The following is a 25,227-nucleotide window of genomic DNA, read 5'->3' on the forward strand; positions in this document are numbered from 1 at the left end:
CAAGGGAAGGGGCCTGACGGACATATTTCGAGATATTTCTTCTTCTTGTTGTTCTTCTTCTGCGCAGCTAAGCTGGAAGTGGCATTTGCAGCTCGCAATAGTGCAGAGATATCTCAAAGAAAGGGGCCACGGTGTTTCTGTATCTCTATTATGTTGGTGCGGCTTCGGAACTTTTAAATATCTTGATATATCTCGAGAACTACGCATCTGATCCAAAAATATCATAGAACATAAATAGTAGGAAACTTAATTCTCTACAAAAAAGGTCTCTCAACATTTTGCCATAGCTCGCTTCGTTTCCGAGATATTTGCAGATTTATCTCAAGGGAAGGGGCCTAACGGACATATTTCCAGATATTTCTTCTTCTTGTTGTTCTTCTTCTGCACAGCTAAGCTGGAAGTGGCATTTGCGGCTCGCACTAGTGCAGAGTTATCTCAAAGAAAGGGGCCACGGTGTTTCTGTATCTCTATTATGTTGGTGCAGCTTCAGAACTTTTAAATATCTTGATGTATCTCGAGAACTACGCATCTGATCAAAAAATATCATGGAACATAAAAAGTAGAAAACTTAATTCTCTACAGAAAAGGTCTCTTAACATTTTGCCATAGCTCGCTTCGTTTCCGAGATATTTGCAGATTTATCTCAAGGGAAGGGGCCTGACGGACATATTTCGAGATATTTCTTCTTCTTGTTGTTCTTCTTCTGCACAGCTAAACTGGACGTGGCATTTCCAGCTCGCAATAGTGCAGAGTTATCTCAAAGAGAGGGGCCACGGTGTTTCTGTATCTCTATTATGTTGGTGCGGCTTCGGAACTTTTAAATATCTTGATATATCTCGAGAACTACGCATCTGATCAAAAAATATCATAGAACATAAATTGTAGGAAACATAATTGTCTACAAAAAAGGTCTCTTAACATTTTGCCATAGCTCGCTTCGTTTCCGAGATACTTGCCGATTTATCTCAAGGGAAGGGGCCTGACGGACGTATTTCGAGATATTTCCTCTTCTTGTTGTTCTTCTTCTGCACAGCTAAGCTGGAAGTGGCATTTGCAGCTCGCAATTGTGCAGAGTTATCTCAAAGAGAGGGGCTACGGTGTTTCTGTATCTCTATTATGTTGGTGCGGCTTCGGAACTTTTAAATATCTTGATATATCTCGAGAACTACGAATCTGATCAGAAAATATCATAGAAGATAAAAAATAGGAAACTTAATTCTCTACAAAAAAGGTCTCTTAACATTTTGCCATAGCTCGCTTCGTTTCCGAGATATTTGCAGATTTATCTCATGGTAAGGGGCCTGACGGACATATTTCGAGATATTTCTTCTTCTTGTTGTTCTTCTTCTGCACAGCTAAGCTGGAAGTGGCATTTGCAGCTCGCAATAGTGCATAGTTATCTGAAAGAAAGGGGCCACGGTGTTTCTGTATCTCCATTATGTTGGTGCGGCTTCGGAACTTTTAAATATCTCGATATATCTCGAAAACTACGCTTCTGATCAAAAAATATCATAGAACATAAATTGTAGGAAACATAATTCTCTACAAAAAAGGTCTCTTCACATTTTGCCATAGCTCGCTTCGTTTCCGAGATATTTGCAGATATATCTCAAGGGAAGGGGCCTGACGGACATATTTCGAGATATTTCTTCTTCTTGTTGTTCTTCTTCTGCACAGCTAAGCTGGAAGTGGCATTTACAGCTCGCAATAGTGCAGAGTTATCTCAAAGAAAGGGGCCACGGTGTTTCTGTATCTCTATTATGTTGGTGCGGCTTCGGAACTTTTAAATATCTTGATATATCTCGAGAACTACGCATCTGATCAAAAAATATCATAGAAGATAAAAAGTAGGGAACTTAATTCTCTACAAAAAAGGTCTCTCCAACATTTTCCCATACCTGGCATCGGTTCCGAGATATTTGCAGATTTATCTCAAGGGAAGGGGCCTGACGGACATATTCCGAGATATTTCTTCTTCTAGTTGTTCCTCTTCTGCACAGCTAAGCTGGAAGTGGCATTTGCAGCTCGCAATAGTGCAGAGTTATCTCAAAGAGAGGGGCCACGGTGTTTCTGTATCTCTATTATGTTGGTGCGGCTTCGGAACTCTTAAATATCTTGATATATCTCGAGAACTACGCATCTGATCAGAAAATATCATAGAAGATAAAAAGTAGGAAACTTAATTCTCTACAAAAAAGGTCTCTTAACATTTTGCCATAGCTCGCTTCGTTTCCGAGATATTTGCAGATATATCTCAAGGGAAGGGGCCTGACGGACATATTTCGAGATATTTCTTCTTCTTGTTGTTCTTCTTCTGCACAGCTAAGCTGGAAGTGGCATTTACAGCTCGCAATAGTGCAGAGTTATCTCAAAGGAAGGGGCCACGGTGTTTCTGTATCTCTATTATGTTGGTGCGGCTTCGGAACTTTTAAATATCTTGATATATCTCGAGAACTACGCATCTGATCAAAAAATATCATAGAACATAAAAAGTAGGAAACCTAATTCTCTACAGAAAAGGTCTCTTAACATTTTGCCATAGCTCTCTTCGTTTCCGAGATATTTGCAGATTTATCTCAAGGGAAGGGGCCTGACGGACATATTTCGAGATATTTCTTCTTCTTGTTGTTCTTCTTCTGTACAGCTAAGCTGAAAGTGGCATTTGCAGCTCGCAATAGTGCAGAGTTATCTCAAAGAAAGGGGCCACGGTGTTTCTGTATCTCTATTATGTTGGTGCGGCTTCGGAACTTTTAAATATCTTGATATATCTCGAGAACTACGCTTCTGATCAAAAAACATCATAGAACATAAATTGTAGGAAACATAATTCTCTACAAAAAACGTCTCTTAACATTTTGCCATAGCTCGCTTCGTTTCCGAGATATTTGCAGATTCAGCTCAAAGGAACTGGCCTGACGGACATATTTCGAGATATTTCTTCTTCTTGTTGTTCTTCCACTGCACAGCTAAGCTGGAAGTGGCATTTGCAGCTCGCAATAGTGCAGAGTTATCTCAAAGAAAGGGGCCACGGTGTTTCTGTATCTCTATTATGTTGGTGCGGCTTCGGAACTTTTGAATATCTTGATATATCTCGAGAACTACGCATCTGATCAAAAAATATCATAGAACATAAAAAGTAGGAAACTTAATTCTCTACAAAAAAGGTCTCTTAACATTTTGCCATAGCTCGCTTCGTTTCCGAGATATTTGCAGATTTATCTCAAGGGAAGGGGCCTGACGGACATATTTCGAGATATTTCTTCTTCTTGTTGTTCTTCTTCTGTACAGCTAAGCTGAAAGTGGCATTTGCAGCTCGCAATAGTGCAGAGTTATCTCAAAGAAAGGGGCCACGGTGTTTCTGTATCTCTATTATGTTGGTGCGGCTTCGGAACTTTTAAATATCTTGATATATCTCGAGAACTACGCATCTGATCAAAAAATATCATAGAACATAAAAAGTAGGAAACTTAATTCTCTACAAAAAAGGTCGCTTAACATTTTGCCATAGCTCGCTTCGTTTCCGAGATATTTGCATATTTATCTCAAGGGAAGGGGCCTGACGGACATATTTCGAGATATTTCTTCTTCTTGTTGTTCTTCTTCTGCACAGCTAAGCTGGAAGTGGCATTTGCGGCTCGCACTAGTGCAGAGTTATCTCAAAGAACGGGGCCACGGTGTTTCTGTATCCCTATTATGTTGGTGCGGCTTCGGAACTTTTAAATATCTTGATATATCTCGAGAACTACGCTTCTGATCAAAAAATATCATAGAACATAAATTGTAGGAAACATAATTCTCTACAAAAAAGGTCTCTTAACATTTTGCCATAGCTCGCTTCGTTTCCGAGATATTTGCAGATTTATCTCAAGGGAAGGGGCCTGACGGACATATTTCGAGATATTTCTTCTTCTTGATGTTCTTCTTCTGCACAGCTAAGCTGGAAGTGGCATTTGCAGCTCGCAATAGTGCAGAGTTATCTCAAAGAAAGGGGCCACGGTGTTTCTGTATCTCTATTATGTTGGTGCGGCTTCGGAACTTTTAAATATCTTGATATATCTCGAGAACTACGCATCTGATCCAAAAATATCATAGAACATAAAACGTAGGAAACTTAATTCTCTACAAAAAAGGTCTCTCAACATTTTGCCATAGCTCGCTTCGTTTCCGAGATATTTGCAGATTTATCTCAAGGGAAGGGGCCTGACGGACATATTTCGAGATATTTCTTCTTCTTGTTGTTCTTCTTCTGCACAGCTAAGCTGGAAGTGGCATTTCCAGCTCGCAATAGTGCAGAGTTATCTCAAAGAGAGGGGCCACGGTGTTTCTGTATCTCTATTATGTTGGTGCGGCTTCGGAACTTTTAAATATCTTGATATATCTCGAGAGCTACGCGTCTGATCAAAAAATATCATAGAACATAAAAAGTAGGAAACATAATTCTCTACAAAAAAGGTCTCTTAACATTTTGCCATAGCTCGCTTCGTTTCCGAGATATTTGCAGATTTATCTCAAGGGAAGGGGCCTAACGGACATATTTCGAGATATTTCTTCTTCTTGTTGTTCTTCTTCTGCACAGCTAAGCTGGAAGTGGCATTTGCGGCTCGCACTAGTGCAGAGTTATCTCAAAGAAAGGGGCCACGGTGTTTCTGTATCTCTATTATGTTGGTGCGGCTTCGGAACTTTTAAATATCTCGATATATCTCGAAAACTACGCATCTGATCAAAAAATATCATAGAACATAAAAAGTAGGAAACTTAATTCTCTACAAAAAAGGTCTCTTAACATTTTGCCATTGCTCGCTTCGTTTCCGAGATATTTGCAGATTTATCTCAAGGGAAGGGGCCTGACGGACATATTTCGAGATATTTCTTCTTCTTGTTGTTCTTCTTCTGCACAGCTAAACTGGAAGTGGCATTTCCAGCTCGCAATAGTGCAGAGTTATCTCAAAGAGAGGGGCCACGGTGTTTCTGTATCTCTATTATGTTGGTGCGGCTTCGGAACTTTTAAATATCTTGATATATCTCGAGAACTACGCATCTGATCAGAAAATATCATACAACATAAAACGTAGGAAACTTAATTCTCTACAAAAAAGGTCTCTTAACATTTTGCCATAGCTCGCTTCGTTTCCGAGATATTTGCAGATTTATCTCAAGGTAAGGGGCCTGACGGACGTATTTCGAGATATTTCTTCTTCTTGTTGTTCTTCTTCTGCACAGCTAAGCTGGAAGTGGCATTTACAGCTCGCAATAGTGCATAGTTATCTGAAAGAAAGGGGCCACGGTGTTTCTGTATCTCTATTATGTTGGTGCGGCTTCGGAACTTTTAAATATCTTGATATATCTCGAGAACTACGCATCTGATCAGAAAATATCATAGAAGATAAAAAGTAGGAAACTTAATTCTCTACAAAAAAGGTCTCTTAACATTTTGCCATAGCTCGCTTCGTTTCCGAGATATTTGCAGATTCAGCTCAAAGGAACTGGCCGGACGGACATATTTCGAGATATTTCTTCTTCTTTTTGTTCTTCCTCTGCACAGCTAAGCTGGAAGTGGCATTTGCAGCTCGCAATAGTGCAGAGTTATCTCAAAGAAAGGGGCCACGGTGTTTCTGTATCTCTATTATGTTGGTGCGGCTTCGGAACTTTTAAATATCTCGATATATCTCGAAAACTACGCTTCTGATCAAAAAATATCATAGAACATAAAAAGTAGGAAACATAATTCTCTACAAAAAAGGTCTCTTAACATTTTGCCATAGGTCGCTTCGTTTCCGAGATATTTGCAGATTTATCTCAAGGGAAGGGGCCTAACGGACATATTTCGAGATATTTCTTCTTCTTGTTGTTCTTCTTCTGCACAGCTAAACTGGAAGTGGCATTTCCAGCTCGCAATAGTGCAGAGTTATCTCAAAGAGAGGGGCCACGGTGTTTCTGTATCTCTATTATGTTGGTGCGGCTTCGGAACTTTTATATATCTTGATATATCTCGAGAACTACGCATCTGATCAGAAAATATCATACAACATAAAACGTAGGAAACTTAATTCTCTACAAAAAAGGTCTCTTAACATTTTGCCATAGCTCGCTTCGTTTCCGAGATATTTGCAGATTTATCTCAAGGGAAGGGGCCTGACGGACATATTTCGAGATATTTCTTCTTCTTGTTGTTCTTCTTCTGCACAGCTAAACTGGAAGTGGCATTTCCAGCTCGCAATAGTGCAGAGTTATCTCAAAGAGAGGGGCCACGGTGTTTCTGTATCTCTATTATGTTGGTGCGGCTTCGGAACTTTTAAATATCTTGATATATCTCGAGAACTACGCATCTGATCAGAAAATATCATACAACATAAAACGTAGGAAACTTAATTCTCTACAAAAAAGGTCTCTTAACATTTTGCCATAGCTCGCTTCGTTTCCGAGATATTTGCAGATTTATCTCAAGGTAAGGGGCCTGACGGACGTATTTCGAGATATTTCTTCTTCTTGTTGTTCTTCTTCTGCACAGCTAAGCTGGAAGTGGCATTTACAGCTCGCAATAGTGCATAGTTATCTGAAAGAAAGGGGCCACGGTGTTTCTGTATCTCTATTATGTTGGTGCGGCTTCGGAACTTTTAAATATCTTGATATATCTCGAGAACTACGCATCTGATCAGAAAATATCATAGAAGATAAAAAGTAGGAAACTTAATTCTCTACAAAAAAGGTCTCTTAACATTTTGCCATAGCTCGCTTCGTTTCCGAGATATTTGCAGATTCAGCTCAAAGGAACTGGCCGGACGGACATATTTCGAGATATTTCTTCTTCTTTTTGTTCTTCCTCTGCACAGCTAAGCTGGAAGTGGCATTTGCAGCTCGCAATAGTGCAGAGTTATCTCAAAGAAAGGGGCCACGGTGTTTCTGTATCTCTATTATGTTGGTGCGGCTTCGGAACTTTTAAATATCTCGATATATCTCGAAAACTACGCTTCTGATCAAAAAATATCATAGAACATAAAAAGTAGGAAACATAATTCTCTACAAAAAAGGTCTCTTAACATTTTGCCATAGGTCGCTTCGTTTCCGAGATATTTGCAGATTTATCTCAAGGGAAGGGGCCTAACGGACATATTTCGAGATATTTCTTCTTCTTGTTGTTCTTCTTCTGCACAGCTAAACTGGAAGTGGCATTTCCAGCTCGCAATAGTGCAGAGTTATCTCAAAGAGAGGGGCCACGGTGTTTCTGTATCTCTATTATGTTGGTGCGGCTTCGGAACTTTTATATATCTTGATATATCTCGAGAACTACGCATCTGATCAGAAAATATCATACAACATAAAACGTAGGAAACTTAATTCTCTACAAAAAAGGTCTCTTAACATTTTGCCATAGCTCGCTTCGTTTCCGAGATATTTGCAGATTTATCTCAAGGTAAGGGGCCTGACGGACGTATTTCGAGATATTTCTTCTTCTTGTTGTTCTTCTTCTGCACAGCTAAGCTGGAAGTGGCATTTACAGCTCGCAATAGTGCATAGTTATCTGAAAGAAAGGGGCCACGGTGTTTCTGTATCTCTATTATGTTGGTGCGGCTTCGGAACTTTTAAATATCTTGATATATCTCGAGAACTACGCATCTGATCAGAAAATATCATAGAAGATAAAAAGTAGGAAACTTAATTCTCTACAAAAAAGGTCTCTTAACATTTTGCCATAGCTCGCTTCGTTTCCGAGATATTTGCAGATTCAGCTCAAAGGAACTGGCCTGACGGACATATTTCGAGATATTTCTTCTTCTTTTTGTTCTTCCTCTGCACAGCTAAGCTGGAAGTGGCATTTGCAGCTCGCAATAGTGCAGAGTTATCTCAAAGAAAGGGGCCACGGTGTTTCTGTATCTCTATTATGTTGGTGCGGCTTCGGAACTTTTAAATATCTCGATATATCTCGAAAACTACGCTTCTGATCAAAAAATATCATAGAACATAAAAAGTAGGAAACATAATTCTCTACAAAAAAGGTCTCTTAACATTTTGCCATAGCTCGCTTCGTTTCCGAGATATTTGCAGATTTATCTCAAGGGAAGGGGCCTAACGGACATATTTCGAGATATTTCTTCTCCTTGTTGTTCTTCTTCTGCACAGCTAAACTGGAAGTGGCATTTCCAGCTCGCAATAGTGCAGAGTTATCTCAAAGAGAGGGGCCACGGTGTTTCTGTATCTCTATTATGTTGGTGCGGCTTCGGAACTTTTAAATATCTTGATATATCTCGAGAGCTACGCGTCTGATCAAAAAATATCATAGAACATAAAAAGTAGGAAACATAATTCTCTACAAAAAAGGTCTCTTAACATTTTGCCATAGCTCGCTTCGTTTCCGAGATATTTGCAGATTTATCTCAAGGGAAGGGGCCTAACGGACATATTTCGAGATATTTCTTCTTCTTGTTGTTCTTCTTCTGCACAGCTAAGCTGGAAGTGGCATTTGCGGCTCGCACTAGTGCAGAGTTATCTCAAAGAAAGGGGCCACGGTGTTTCTGTATCTCTATTATGTTGGTGCGGCTTCGGAACTTTTAAATATCTCGATATATCTCGAAAACTACGCATCTGATCAAAAAATATCATAGAACATAAAAAGTAGGAAACTTAATTCTCTACAAAAAAGGTCTCTTAACATTTTGCCATTGCTCGCTTCGTTTCCGAGATATTTGCAGATTTATCTCAAGGGAAGGGGCCTGACGGACATATTTCGAGATATTTCTTCTTCTTGTTGTTCTTCTTCTGCACAGCTAAACTGGAAGTGGCATTTCCAGCTCGCAATAGTGCAGAGTTATCTCAAAGAGAGGGGCCACGGTGTTTCTGTATCTCTATTATGTTGGTGCGGCTTCGGAACTTTTAAATATCTTGATATATCTCGAGAACTACGCATCTGATCAGAAAATATCATACAACATAAAACGTAGGAAACTTAATTCTCTACAAAAAAGGTCTCTTAACATTTTGCCATAGCTCGCTTCGTTTCCGAGATATTTGCAGATTTATCTCAAGGTAAGGGGCCTGACGGACGTATTTCGAGATATTTCTTCTTCTTGTTGTTCTTCTTCTGCACAGCTAAGCTGGAAGTGGCATTTACAGCTCGCAATAGTGCATAGTTATCTGAAAGAAAGGGGCCACGGTGTTTCTGTATCTCTATTATGTTGGTGCGGCTTCGGAACTTTTAAATATCTTGATATATCTCGAGAACTACGCATCTGATCAGAAAATATCATAGAAGATAAAAAGTAGGAAACTTAATTCTCTACAAAAAAGGTCTCTTAACATTTTGCCATAGCTCGCTTCGTTTCCGAGATATTTGCAGATTCAGCTCAAAGGAACTGGCCTGACGGACATATTTCGAGATATTTCTTCTTCTTTTTGTTCTTCCTCTGCACAGCTAAGCTGGAAGTGGCATTTGCAGCTCGCAATAGTGCAGAGTTATCTCAAAGAAAGGGGCCACGGTGTTTCTGTATGTCTATTATGTTGGTGCGGCTTCGGAACTTTTAAATATCTCGATATATCTCGAAAACTACGCTTCTGATCAAAAAATATCATAGAACATAAAAAGTAGCAAACATAATTCTCTACAAAAAAGGTCTCTTAACATTTTGCCATAGCTCGCTTCGTTTCCGAGATATTTGCAGATTTATCTCAAGGGAAGGGGCCTAACGGACATATTTCGAGATATTTCTTCTTCTTGTTGTTCTTCTTCTGCACAGCTAAGCTGGAAGTGGCATTTGCGGCTCGCACTAGTGCAGAGTTATCTCAAAGAAAGGGGCCACGGTGTTTCTGTATCTGTATTATGTTGGTGCGGCTTCGGAACTTTTAAATATCTCGATATATCTCGAGAACTACGCATCTGATCAAAAAATATCATAGAACATAAAAAGTAGGAAACGTAATTCTCTACAAATAAGGTCTCTTAACATTTTGCCATAGCTCGCTTCGTTTCCGAGATATTTGCAGATTTATCTCAAGGGAAGGGGCCTGACGGACATTTTTCGAGATATTTCTTCTTCTTGTTTATCTTCTTCTGCACAGCTAAGCTGGAAGTGGCATTTGCAGCTCGCAATAGTGCAGAGTTATCTCGAAGAAAGGGGCCACGGTGTTTCTGTATCTCTATTATGTTGGTGCGGCTTCGGAGCTTTAAAATATCTTTATATATCTCGAGAACTACGCATCTGATTAAAAAATATCATAGAACGTAAAAAGTAGGAAACTTAATTCTCTACAAATAAAGTCGCTTAACATTTTGCCATAGCTCGCTTCGTTTCCGAGATATTTGCAGATTTATCTCAAGGGAAGGGGCCTGACGGACATATTTCGAGATATTCCTTCTTCTTGTTGTTCTTCTTCTGCACAGCTAAACTGGAAGTGGCATTTCCAGCTCGCAGTAGTGCCGAGTTATCTCAAAGAAAGGGGCCACGGTGTTTCTGTATCTCTATTATGTTGGTGCGGCTTCGGAACTTTTAAATATCTTGATATATCTCGAGAACTACGCATCTGATCAAAAAATATCATAGAACATAAAAAGTAGGAAACTCAATTCTCTACAAAAAAGGTCTCTTAACATTTTGCAATAGCTCGCTTCGTTTCCGAGATATTTGCAGATTTATCTCAAGGGAAGGGGCCTGACGGACATATTTCGAGATATTTCTTCTTCTTGTTGTTCTTCTTCTGCACAGCTAAGCTGGAAGTGGCATTTGCGGCTCGCACTAGTGCAGAGTTATCTCAAAGAAAGGGGCCACGGTGTTTCTGTATCTCTATTATGTTGGTGCTGCTTCGGAACTTTTAAATATCTCGATATATCTCGAAAACTACGCTTCTGATCAAAAAATATCATAGAACATAAATTGTAGGAAACATAATTCTCTACAAAAAACGTCTCTTAACATTTTGCCATAGCTCGCTTCGTTTCCGAGATATTTGCAGATTTATCTCAAGGGAAGGGGCCTAGCGGACATATTTCCAGATATTTCTTCTTCTTGTTGTTCTTCTTCTGCACAGCTAAGCTGGAAGTGGCATTTGCGGCTCGCACTAGTGCAGAGTTATCTCAAAGAAAGGGGCCACGGTGTTTCTGTATCACTATTATGTTGGTGCAGCTTCAGAACTTTTAAATATCTTGATATATCTCGAGAACTACGCATCTGATCAAAAAATATCATGGAACATAAAAAGTAGAAAACTTAATTCTCTACAGAAAAGGTCTCTTAACATTTTGCCATAGCTCGCTTCGTTTCCGAGATATTTGCAGATTTATCTCAAGGGAAGGGGCCTGACGGACATATTTCGAGATATTTCTTCTTCTTGTTGTTCTTCTTCTGCACAGCTAAGCTGGAAGTGGCATTTGCAGCTCGCAATAGTGCAGAGTTATCTCAAAGAAAGGGGCCACGGTGTTTCTGTATCTCTATTATGTTGGTGCGGCTTCGGAACTTTTAAATATCTTGATATATCTCGAGATCTACGCATCTGATCAAAAAATATCATAGAACATAAAAAGTAGGAAACTTAATTCTCTACAAAAAAGGTCTCTCAACATTTTGCCATAGCTCGCTTCGTTTCCGAGATACTTGCCGATTTATCTCAAGGGAAGGGGCCTGACGGACATATTTCGAAATATTTCTTATTCTTGTTGTTCTTCTCAACAGCTAAGCTGGAAGTGGCATTTGCAGCTCGCAATAGTGCAGAGTTATCTCAAAGAAAGGGGCCACGGTGTTTCTGTACCTCTATTATGTTGGTGCAGCTTCGGAGCTTTTAAATATCTTGATATATCTCGAGAACTACGCATCTGATCAAAAAATATCATAGAACATAAAAAGTAGGAAACTTAATTCTCTACAAAAAAGGTCTCTTAACATTTTGCCATAGCTCGCTTCGTTTCCGAGATATTTGCAGATTTATCTCAAGGGAAGGGGCCTGACGGACATATTTCGAGATATTTCTTCTTCTTGTTGTTCTTCTTCTGCACAGCTAAGCTGGAAGTGGCATTTGCAGCTCGCAATAGTGCAGAGTTATCGCAAAGAAAGGGGCCACGGTGTTTCTGTATCTCTATTATGTTGGTGCGGCTTCGGAACTTTTAAATATCTTGATATATCTCGAGAACTACGCATCTGATCAAAAAATATCATAGAACATAAAAAGTAGGAAACCTAATTCTCTACAAAAAAGGTCGCTTAACATTTTGCCGTAGCTCGCTTCGTTTCCGAGATATTTGCTGATTTATCTCAAGGGAAGGGGTCTGACGGACATATTTCGAGATATTTCTTCTTCTTGTTGTTCTTCTTCTGCACAGCTAAGCTGGAAGTGGCATTTGCAGCTCGCAATAGTGCAGAGTTATCTCAAAGAAAGGGGCCACGGTGTTTCTGTATCTCTATTATGTTGGTGCGGCTTCGGAACTTTTAAATATCTTGATATATCTCGAGAACTACGCATCTGATCGAAAAATATCATAGAACATAAAAAGTAGGAAACTTAATTCTCTACAAAACAGGTCTCTTAACATTTTGCCATAGCTCGCTTCGTTTCCGAGATATTTGCAGATTTATCTCAAGGGAAGGGGCCTGACGGACATATTTTGAGATATTTCTTCTTCTTGTTGTTCTTCTTCTGCACAGCTAAGCTGGAAGTGGCATTTGCAGCTCGCAATAGTGCAGAGTTATCTCAAAGAAAGGGGCCACGGTGTTTCTGTATCTCTATTATGTTGGTGCGGCTTCGGAACTTTTAAATATCTTGATATATCTCGAGAACTACGCATCTGATCAAAAAATATCATAGAACATAAAAAGTAGAAAACTTAATTCTCTACAAAAAAGGTCTCTCAACATTTTGCCATAGCTCGCTTCGTTTCCGAGATATATGCAGATTTATCTCAAGGGAAGGGGCCTGACGGACATATTTCGAGATATTTCTTCTTCTTGTTGTTCTTCTTCTGCACAGCTAAGCTGGAAGTGGCATTTGCAGCTCGCAATAGTGCAGAGTTATCTCAAAGAAAGGGGCCACGGTGTTTCTGTATCTCTATTATGTTGGTGCGGCTTCGGAACTTTTAAATATCTTGATATATCTCGAGAACTACGCATCTGATCAAAAAATATCATAGAACATAAAAAGTAGGAAACTTAATTCTCTACAAATAAGGTCTCTAAACATTTTGCCATAGCTCGCTTCGTTTCCGAGATATTTGCAGATTTATCTCAAGGGAAGGGGCCTGACGGACATTTTTCGAGATATTTCTTCTTCTTGTTGTTCTTCTTCTGCACAGCTAAGCTGGAAGTGGCATTTGCAGCTCGCAATAGTGCAGAGTTATCTCGAAGAAAGGGGCCATGGTGTTTCTGTATCTCTATTATGTTGGTGCGGCTTCGGAACTTTAAAATATCTTTATATATCTCGAGAACTACGCATCTGATTAAAAAATATCATAGAACGTAAAAAGTAGGAAACTTAATTCTCTACAAATAAAGTCGCTTAACATTTTGCCATAGCTCGCTTCGTTTCCGAGATATTTGCAGATTTATCTCAAGGGAAGGGGCCTGACGGACATATTTCGAGATATTTCTTCTTCTTGTTGTTCTTCTTCTGCACAGCTAAGCTGGAAGTGGCATTTGCAGCTCGCAATAGTGCAGAGTTATCTCAAAGAAAGGGGCCACGGTGTTTCTGTATCTCTATTATGTTGGTGCGGCTTCGGAACTTTTAAATATCTTGATATATCTCGAGAACTATGCATCTGATCAAAAAATATCATAGAACATAAAAAGTTGGAAACTGAATTCTCTACAAAAAAGGTCTCTTAACATTTTGCCATAGCTCGGTTCGTTTCCAAGATACTTGCAGATTTATCTCAAGGGAAGGGGCCTGACGGACATATTTCGAGATATTTCTTCTTCTTGTTGTTCTTCTTCTGCACAGCTAAACTGGAAGTGGCATTTCCAGCTCGCAGTAGTGCCGAGTTATCTCAAAGAAAGGGGCCACGGTGTTTCTGCATCTCTATTATGTTGGTGCGGCTTCGGAACTTTTAAATATCTTGATATATCTCGAGAACTACGCATCTGATCAAAAAATATCATAGAACATAAAAAGTAGGAAACGTAATTCTCTACAAATAAGGTCTCTTAACATTTTGCCATAGCTCGCTTCGTTTCCGAGATATTTGCAGATTTATCTCAAGGGAAGGGGCCTGACGGACATTTTTCGAGATATTTCTTCTTCTTGTTGTTCTTCTTCTGCACAGCTAAGCTGGAAGTGGCATTTGCAGCTCGCAATAGTGCAGAGTTATCTCGAAGAAAGGGGCCACGGTGTTTCTGTATCTCTATTATGTTGGTGCGGCTTCGGAGCTTTAAAATATCTTTATATATCTCGAGAACTACGCATCTGATTAAAAAATATCATAGAACGTAAAAAGTAGGAAACTTAATTCTCTACAAATAAAGTCGCTTAACATTTTGCCATAGCTCGCTTCGTTTCCGAGATATTTGCAGATTTATCTCAAGGGAAGGGGCCTGACGGACATATTTCGAGATATTTCTTCTTCTTGTTGTTCTTCTTCTGCACAGCTAAACTGGAAGTGGCATTTCCAGCTCGCAGTAGTGCCGAGTTATCTCAAAGAAAGGGGCCACGGTGTTTCTGTATCTCTATTATGTTGGTGCGGCTTCGGAACTTTTAAATATCTTGATATATCTCGAGAACTACGCATCTGATCAAAAAATATCATAGAACATAAAAAGTAGAAAACTTAATTCTCTACAAAAAAGGTCTCTCAACATTTTGCCATAGCTCGCTTCGTTTCCGAGATATATGCAGATTTATCTCAAGGGAAGGGGCCTGACGGACATATTTCGAGATATTTCTTCTTCTTGTTGTTCTTCTTCTGCACAGCTAAACTGGAAGTGGCATTTCCAGCTCGCAGTAGTGCCGAGTTATCTCAAAGAAAGGGGCCACGGTGTTTCTGCATCTCTATTATGTTGGTGCGGCTTCGGTACTTTTAAATATCTTGATATATCTCGAGAACTACGCATCTGATCAAAAAATATCATAGAACATAAAAAGTAGAAAACTTAATTCTCTACAAAAAAGGTCTCTCAACATTTTGCCATAGCTCGCTTCGTTTCCGAGATATATGCAGATTTATCTCAAGGGAAGGGGCCTGACGGACATATTTCGAGATATTTCTTCTTCTTGTTGTTCTTCTTCTGCACAGCTAAACTGGAAGTGGCATTTCCAGCTCGCAATAGTGCAGAGTTATCTCAAAGAAAGGGGCCACGGTGTTTCTGTATCTCTATTATGTTGGTGCGGCTTCGGAACTTTTAAATATCTTGATATATCTCGAGAACTACGCATCTGATCAAAAAATATCATAGAACATAAAAAGTAGGAAACTTAATTCTCTACAAATAAGGTCTCTAAACATTTTGCCATAGCTCGCTTCGTTTCCGAGATATTTGCAGATTTATCTCAAGGGAAGGGGCCTGACGGACATTTTTCGAGATATTTCTTCTTCTTGTTGTTCTTCTTCTGCACAGCTAAGCTGGAAGTGGCATTTGCAGCTCGCAATAGTGCAGAGTTATCTCGAAGAAAGGGGCCATGGTGTTTCTGTATCTCTATTATGTTGGTGCGGCTTCGGAACTTTAAAATATCTTTATATATCTCGAGAACTACGCATCTGATTAAAAAATATCATAGAACGTAAAAAGTAGGAAACTTAATTCTCTACAAATAAAGTCGCTTAACATTTTGCCATAGCTCGCTTCGTTTCCGAGATATTTGCAGATTTATCTCAAGGGAAGGGGCCTGACGGACATATTTCGAGATATTTCTTCTTCTTGTTGTTCTTCTTCTGCACAGCTAAGCTGGAAGTGGCATTTGCAGCTCGCAATAGTGCAGAGTTATCTCAAAGAAAGGGGCCACGGTGTTTCTGTATCTCTATTATGTTGGTGCGGCTTCGGAACTTTTAAATATCTTGATATATCTCGAGAACTATGCATCTGATCAAAAAATATCATAGAACATAAAAAGTTGGAAACTGAATTCTCTACAAAAAAGGTCTCTTAACATTTTGCCATAGCTCGGTTCGTTTCCAAGATACTTGCAGATTTATCTCAAGGGAAGGGGCCTGACGGACATATTTCGAGATATTTCTTCTTCTTGTTGTTCTTCTTCTGCACAGCTAAACTGGAAGTGGCATTTCCAGCTCGCAGTAGTGCCGAGTTATCTCAAAGAAAGGGGCCACGGTGTTTCTGCATCTCTATTATGTTGGTGCGGCTTCGGAACTTTTAAATATCTTGATATATCTCGAGAACTACGCATCTGATCAAAAAATATCATAGAACATAAAAAGTAGGAAACGTAATTCTCTACAAATAAGGTCTCTTAACATTTTGCCATAGCTCGCTTCGTTTCCGAGATATTTGCAGATTTATCTCAAGGGAAGGGGCCTGACGGACATTTTTCGAGATATTTCTTCTTCTTGTTGTTCTTCTTCTGCACAGCTAAGCTGGAAGTGGCATTTGCAGCTCGCAATAGTGCAGAGTTATCTCGAAGAAAGGGGCCACGGTGTTTCTGTATCTCTATTATGTTGGTGCGGCTTCGGAGCTTTAAAATATCTTTATATATCTCGAGAACTACGCATCTGATTAAAAAATATCATAGAACGTAAAAAGTAGGAAACTTAATTCTCTACAAATAAAGTCGCTTAACATTTTGCCATAGCTCGCTTCGTTTCCGAGATATTTGCAGATTTATCTCAAGGGAAGGGGCCTGACGGACATATTTCGAGATATTTCTTCTTCTTGTTGTTCTTCTTCTGCACAGCTAAACTGGAAGTGGCATTTCCAGCTCGCAGTAGTGCCGAGTTATCTCAAAGAAAGGGGCCACGGTGTTTCTGTATCTCTATTATGTTGGTGCGGCTTCGGAACTTTTAAATATCTTGATATATCTCGAGAACTACGCATCTGATCAAAAAATATCATAGAACATAAAAAGTAGAAAACTTAATTCTCTACAAAAAAGGTCTCTCAACATTTTGCCATAGCTCGCTTCGTTTCCGAGATATATGCAGATTTATCTCAAGGGAAGGGGCCTGACGGACATATTTCGAGATATTTCTTCTTCTTGTTGTTCTTCTTCTGCACAGCTAAGCTGGAAGTGGCATTTGCAGCTCGCAATAGTGCAGAGTTATCTCAAAGAAAGGGGCCACGGTGTTTCTGTATCTCTATTATGTTGGTGCGGCTTCGGAACTTCTAAATATCTTGATATATCTCGAGAGCTACGCATCCGATCAAAAAATATCATAGAACATAAAAAGTAGGAAACTTAATTCTCTACAAAAAAGGTCTCTTAACATTTTGCCATAGCTCGCTTCGTTTCCGAGATATTTGCAGATTTATCTCGAGGGAAGGGGCCTGACGGACATATTTCGAGATATTTCTTCTTCTTGTTGTTCTTCTTCTGCACAGCTAAGCTGGACGTGGCATTTACAGCTCGCAATAGTGCAGAGTTATCTCAAAGAAAGGGGCCACGGTGTTTCTGTATCTCTATTATGTTGGTGCGGCTTCGGAACTTTTAAATATCTTGATATATCTCGAGAACTACGCATCTGATCAAAAAATATCATAGAACATAAAAAGTAGGAAACTTAATTCTCTACAAATAAGGTCTCTTAACATTTTGCCATAGCTCGCTTCGTTTCCGAGATATTTGCAGATTTATCTCAAGGGAAGGGGCCTGACGGACATTTTTCGAGATATTTCTTCTTCTTGTTGTTCTTCTTCTGCACAGCTAAGCTGGAAGTGGCATTTGCAGCTCGCAATAGTGCAGAGTTATCTCGAAGAAAGGGGCCACGGTGTTTCTGTATCTCTATTATGTTGGTGCGGCTTCGGAACTTTAAAATATCTTTATATATCTCGAGAACTACGCATCTGATTAAAAAATATCATAGAACGTAAAAAGTAGGAAACTTAATTCTCTACAAATAAAGTCGCTTAACATTTTGCCATAGCTCGCTTCGTTTCCGAGATATTTGCAGATTTATCTCAAGGGAAGGGGCCTGACGGACATATTTCGAGATATTTCTTCTTCTTGTTGTTCTTCTTCTGCACAGCTAAGCTGGAAGTGGCATTTGCAGCTCGCAATAGTGCAGAGTTATCTCAAAGAAAGGGGCCACGGTGTTTCTGTATCTCTATTATGTTGGTGCGGCTTCGGAACTTTTAAATATCTTGATATATCTCGAGAACTACGCATCTGATCAAAAAATATCATAGAACATAAAAAGTAGGAAACTGAATTCTCTACAAAAAAGGTCTCTTAACATTTTGCCATAGCTCGGTTCGTTTCCAAGATACTTGCAGATTTATCTCAAGGGAAGGGGCCTGACGGACATATTTCGAGATATTTCTTCTTCTTGTTGTTCTTCTTCTGCACAGCTAAACTGGAAGTGGCATTTCCAGCTCGCAGTAGTGCCGAGTTATCTCAAAGAAAGGGGCCACGGTGTTTCTGCATCTCTATTATGTTGGTGCGGCTTCGGAACTTTTAAATATCTTGATATATCTCGAGAACTACGCATCTGATCAAAAAATATCATAGAACATAAAAAGTAGAAAACTTAATTCTCTACAAAAAAGGTCTCTCAACATTTTGCCATAGCTCGCTTCGTTTCCGAGATATATGCAGATTTATCTCAAGGGAAGGGGCCTGACGGACATATTTCGAGATATTTCTTCTTCTTGTTGTTCTTCTTCTGCACAGCTAAACTGGAAGTGGCATTTCCAGCTCGCAATAGTGCAGAGTTATCTGAAAGAAAGGGGCCACGGTGTTTCTGTATCTCTATTATGTTGGTGCGGCTTCGGAACTTTTAAATATCTTGATATATCTCGAAAACTACGCTTCTGATCAAAAAATATCATAGAACATAAATTGTAGGAAACATAATTCTCTACAAAAAAGGTCTCTTAACATTTTGCCATAGCTCGCTTCGCTTCCGAGATATATGCAGATTTATCTCAAGGGAAGGGGCCTGACGGACATATTTCGAGATATTTCTTCTTCTTGTTGTTCTTCTTCTGCACAGCTAAGCTGGAAGTGGCATTTGCAGCTCGCAATAGTGCAGAGTTATCTCAAAGAAAGGGGCCACGGTGTTTCTGTATCTCTATTATGTTGGTGCGGCTTCGGAACTTCTAAATATCTTGATATATCTCGAGAGCTACGCATCCGATCAAAAAATATCATAGAACATAAAAAGTAGGAAACTTAATTCTCTACAAAAAAGGTCTCTTAACATTTTGCCATAGCTCGCTTCGTTTCCGAGATATTTGCAGATTTATCTCGAGGGAAGGGGCCTGACGGACATATTTCGAGATATTTCTTCTTCTTGTTGTTCTTCTTCTGCACAGCTAAGCTGGACGTGGCATTTACAGCTCGCAATAGTGCAGAGTTATCTCAAAGAAAGGGGCCACGGTGTTTCTGTATCTCTATTATGTTGGTGCGGCTTCGGAACTTTTAAATATCTTGATATATCTCGAGAACTACGCATCTGATCAAAAAATATCATAGAACATAAAAAGTAGGAAACGTAATTCTCTACAAATAAGGTCTCTTAACATTTTGCCATAGCTCGCTTCGTTTCCGAGATATTTGCAGATTTATCTCAAGGGAAGGGGTCTGACGGACATATTTCGAGATATTTCTTCTTCTTGTTGTTCTTCTTCTGCACAGCTAAGCTGGAAGTGGCATTTGCAGCTCGCAATAGTGCAGAGTTATCTCAAAGAAAGGGGCCACGGTGTTTCTGTATCTCTATTATGTTGGTGCGGCTTCGGAACTTTTAAATAGCTTGATATATCTCGAGAACTACGCATCCGATCAAAAAATATCATAGAACGTAAAAAGTAGGAAACTTAATTCTCTACAAATAAAGTCGCTTAACATTTTGCCATAGCTCGCTTCGTTTCCGAGATATTTGCAGATTTATCTCAAGGGAAGGGGCCTGACGGACATATTTCGAGATATTTCTTCTTCTTGTTGTTCTTCTTCTGCACAGCTAAGCTGGAAGTGGCATTTGCAGCTCGCAATAGTGCAGAGTTATCTCAAAGAAAGGGGCCACGGTGTTTCTGTATCTCTATTATGTTGGTGCGGCTTCGGAACTTTTAAATATCTTGATATATCTCGAGAACTATGCATCTGATCAAAAAATATCATAGAACATAAAAAGTAGGAAACTGAATTCTCTACAAAAAAGGTCTCTTAACATTTTGCCATAGCTCGGTTCGTTTCCAAGATACTTGCAGATTTATCTCAAGGGAAGGGGCCTGACGGACATATTTCGAGATATTTCTTCTTCTTGTTGTTCTTCTTCTGCACAGCTAAACTGGAAGTGGCATTTCCAGCTCGCAGTAGTGCCGAGTTATCTCAAAGAAAGGGGCCACGGTGTTTCTGCATCTCTATTATGTTGGTGCGGCTTCGGAACTTTTAAATATCTTGATATATCTCGAGAACTACGCATCTGATCAAAAAATATCATAGAACATAAAAAGTAGGAAACGTAATTCTCTACAAATAAGGTCTCTTAACATTTTGCCATAGCTCGCTTCGTTTCCGAGATATTTGCAGATTTATCTCAAGGGAAGGGGCCTGACGGACATTTTTCGAGATATTTCTTCTTCTTGTTGTTCTTCTTCTGCACAGCTAAGCTGGAAGTGGCATTTGCAGCTCGCAATAGTGCAGAGTTATCTCGAAGAAAGGGGCCACGGTGTTTCTGTATCTCTATTATGTTGGTGCGGCTTCGGAACTTTTAAATATCTTGATATATCTCGAGAGCTACGCATCCGATCAAAAAATATCATAGAACATAAAAAGTAGGAAACTTAATTCTCTACAAAAAAGGTCTCTTAACATTTTGCCATAGCTCGCTTCGTTTCCGAGAATTTTGCAGATTTATCTCGAGGGAAGGGGCCTGACGGACATATTTCGAGATATTTCTTCTTCTTGTTGTTCTTCTTCTGCACAGCTAAGCTGGACGTGGCATTTACAGCTCGCAATAGTGCAGAGTTATCTCAAAGAAAGGGGCCACGGTGTTTCTGTATCTCTATTATGTTGGTGCGGCTTCGGAACTTTTAAATATCTTGATATATCTCGAGAACTACGCATCTGATCAAAAAATATCATAGAACATAAAAAGTAGGAAACTTAATTCTCTACAAATAAGGTCTCTTAACATTTTGCCATAGCTCGCTTCGTTTCCGAGATATTTGCAGATTTATCTCAAGGGAAGGGGCCTGACGGACATTTTTCGAGATATTTCTTCTTCTTGTTGTTCTTCTTCTGCACAGCTAAGCTGGAAGTGGCATTTGCAGCTCGCAATAGTGCAGAGTTATCTCGAAGAAAGGGGCCACGGTGTTTCTGTATCTCTATTATGTTGGTGCGGCTTTGGAACTTTAAAATATCTTTATATATCTCGAGAACTACGCATCTGATTAAAAAATATCATAGAACGTAAAAAGTAGGAAACTTAATTCTCTACAAATAAAGTCGCTTAACATTTTGCCATAGCTCGCTTCGTTTCCGAGATATTTGCAGATTTATCTCAAGGGAAGGGGCCTGACGGACATATTTCGAGATATTTCTTCTTCTTGTTGTTCTTCTTCTGCACAGCTAAGCTGGAAGTGGCATTTGCAGCTCGCAATAGTGCAGAGTTATCTCAAAGAAAGGGGCCACGGTGTTTCTGTATCTCTATTATGTTGGTGCGGCTTCGGAACTTTTAAATATCTTGATATATCTCGAGAACTACGCATCTGATCAAAAAATATCATAGAACATAAAAAGTAGGAAACTGAATTCTCTACAAAAAAGGTCTCTTAACATTTTGCCATAGCTCGGTTCGTTTCCAAGATACTTGCAGATTTATCTCAAGGGAAGGGGCCTGACGGACATATTTCGAGATATTTCTTCTTCTTGTTGTTCTTCTTCTGCACAGCTAAACTGGAAGTGGCATTTCCAGCTCGCAGTAGTGCCGAGTTATCTCAAAGAAAGGGGCCACGGTGTTTCTGCATCTCTATTATGTTGGTGCGGCTTCGGAACTTTTAAATATCTTGATATATCTCGAGAACTACGCATCTGATCAAAAAATATCATAGAACATAAAAAGTAGGAAACGTAATTCTCTACAAATAAGGTCTCTTAACATTTTGCCATAGCTCGCTTCGTTTCCGAGATATTTGCAGATTTATCTCAAGGGAAGGGGTCTGACGGACATATTTCGAGATATTTCTTCTTCTTGTTGTTCTTCTTCTGCACAGCTAAGCTGGAAGTGGCATTTGCAGCTCGCAATAGTGCAGAGTTATCTCAAAGAAAGGGGCCACGGTGTTTCTGTATCTCTATTATGTTGGTGCGGCTTCGGAACTTTTAAATAGCTTGATATATCTCGAGAACTACGCATCCGATCAAAAAATATCATAGAACATAAAAAGTAGGAAACTTAATTCTCTACAAAAAAGGTCTCTTAACATTTTGCCATAGCTCGCTTCGTTTCCGAGATATTTGCAGATTTATCTCGAGGGAAGGGGCCTGACGGACATATTTCGAGATATTTCTTCTTCTTGTTGTTCTTCTTCTGCACAGCGAAGCTGGACGTGGCATTTACAGCTCGCAATAGTGCAGAGTTATCTCAAAGAAAGGGGCCACGGTGTTTCTGTATCTCTATTATGTTGGTGCGGCTTCGGAACTTTTAAATATCTTGATATATCTCGAGAACTACGCATCTGATCAAAAAATATCATGGAACATAAAAAGTAGGAAACTTAATTCTCAACAAAAAAGGTCTCTTAACATTTTGCCATAGCTCGCTTCGTTTACGAGATATTTGCAGATTTATCTCAAGGGAAGGGGCCTGACGGACATATTTCGAGATATTTCTTCTTCTTGTTGTTCTTCTTCTGCACAGCTAAACTGGAAGTGGCATTTCCAGCTCGCAGTAGTGCAGAGTTATCTCAAAGAAAGGGGCCACGGTGTTTCTGTATCACTATTATGTTGGTGCGGCTTCGGAACTTTAAAATATCTTGATATATCTCGAGAACTACGCATCTGATCAAAAAATATCATAGAACGTAAAAAGTAGGAAACTTAATTCTCTACAAATAAAGTCGCTTAACATTTTGCCATAGCTCGCTTCGTTTCCGAGATATTTGCAGATTTATCTCAAGGGAAGGGGCCTGACGGACATATTTCGAGATATTTCTTCTTCTTGTTGTTCTTCTTCTGCACAGCTAAGCTGGAAGTGGCATTTGCAGCTCGCAATAGTGCAGAGTTATCTCAAAGAAAGGGGCCACGGTGTTTCTGTATCTCTATTATGTTGGTGCGGCTTCGGAACTTTTAAATATCTTGATATATCTCGAGAACTACGCATCTGATCAAAAAATATCATAGAACCTAAATTGTGGGAAATATAATTCTCTACAAAAAAGGTCTCTTAACATTTTGCCGTAGCTCGCTTCGTTTCCGAGATATTTGCAGATTTATCTCAAGGGAAGGGGCCTGACGGACATATTTCCAGATACTTCTTCTTCTTGTTGTTCTTCTTCTGCACAGCAAAGCTGGAAGTGGCATTTGCAGCTCGCAATAGTGCAGAGTTATCTCGAAGAAAGGGGCCACGGTGTTTCTGTATCTCTATTATGTTGGTGCGGCTTCGGAACTTTTAGATATCTTGATATATCTCGAGAACTACGCATCTGATCAAAAAATATCATAGAACATAAAAAGTAGGAAACTTAATTCTCTACAAAAAAGGTCTCTTAACATTTTGCCATAGCTCGCTTCGTTTCCGAGATATTTGCAGATTTATCTCAAGGGAAGGGGCCTGACGGACATATTTCGAGATATTTCCTCTTCTTGTTGTTCTTCTTCTGCACAGCTAAACTGGAAGTGGCATTTCCAGCTCGCAATAGCGCAGAGTTATCTCAAAGAAAGGGGCCACGGTGTTTCTGTATCTCTATTATGTTGGTGCGTCTTCGGAACTTTTAAATATCTCGATATATCTCGAAAACTACGCTTCTGATCAAAAAATATCATAGAACATAAATTGTAGGAAACATAATTCTCTATAAAAAACGTCTCTTAACATTTTGCCATAGCTCGCTTCGTTTCCGAGATATTTGCAGATTCAGCTCAAAGGAACTGGCCTGACGGACATATTTCGAGATATTTTTTCTTCTTGTTGTTCTTCCTCTGCACAGCTAAGCTGGAAGTGGCATCTGCAGCTCGCAATAGTGCAGAGTTATCTCAAAGAAAGGGGCCACGGTGTTTCTGTATCTCTATTATGTTGGGGCGGCTTCGGAACTTTTAAATATCTCGATATATCTCGAAAACTACGCTTCTGATCAAAAAATATCATAGAACATAAATTGTAGGAAACATAATTCTCTACAAAAAAGGTCTCTTAACATTTTGCCATAGCTCGCTTCGTTTCCGAGATATTTGCAGATATATCTCAAGGGAAGGGGCCTGACGGACATATTTCGAGATATTTCTTCTTCTTGTTGTTCTTCTTCTGCACAGCTAAACTGGAAGTGGCATTTACAGCTCGCAATAGTGCAGAGTTATCTCAAAGAAAGGGGCCACGGTGTTTCTGTATCTCTATTATGTTGGTGCGGCTTCGGAACTTTTAAATATCTTGATATATCTCGAGAACTACGCATCTGATCAAAAAATATCATAGAACATGAGAAGTAGGAAACTTAATTCTCTACAAAAAAGGTCTCTTAACATTTTGCCATAGCTCTCTTCGTTTCCGAGATATTTGCAGATTTATCTCAAGGGAGGGGGCCTGACGGACATATTTCGAGATATTTCTTCTTCTTGTTGTTTTTCTTCTGCACAGCTTAGCTGGAAGTGGCATTTGCAGCTCGCAATAGTGCAGAGTTATCTCAAAGAAAGGGGCCACGGTGTTTCTGTATCTCTATTATGTTGGTGCGGCTTCGGAACTTTTAAATATCTTGATATATCTCGAGAACTACGCGTCTGATCAAAAAATATCATAGAACATAAAAAGTAGGAAACTTAATTCTCTACAAAAACGGTCTCTTAACATTTTGCCATGGCTCGCTTCGTTTCCGAGATATTTGCAGATATATCTCAAGGGAAGGGGCCTGACGGACATATTTCGAGATATTTCTTCTTCTTGTTGCTCTTCTTCTGCACAGCTAAGCTGGAAGTGGCATTTGCGGCTCACACTAGTGCACAGTTATC

Source organism: Osmia lignaria, unplaced genomic scaffold (genome assembly GCF_051020975.1).
Source record: "Osmia lignaria lignaria isolate PbOS001 unplaced genomic scaffold, iyOsmLign1 scaffold0001, whole genome shotgun sequence".
Taxonomy (NCBI): domain Eukaryota; kingdom Metazoa; phylum Arthropoda; class Insecta; order Hymenoptera; family Megachilidae; genus Osmia; species Osmia lignaria.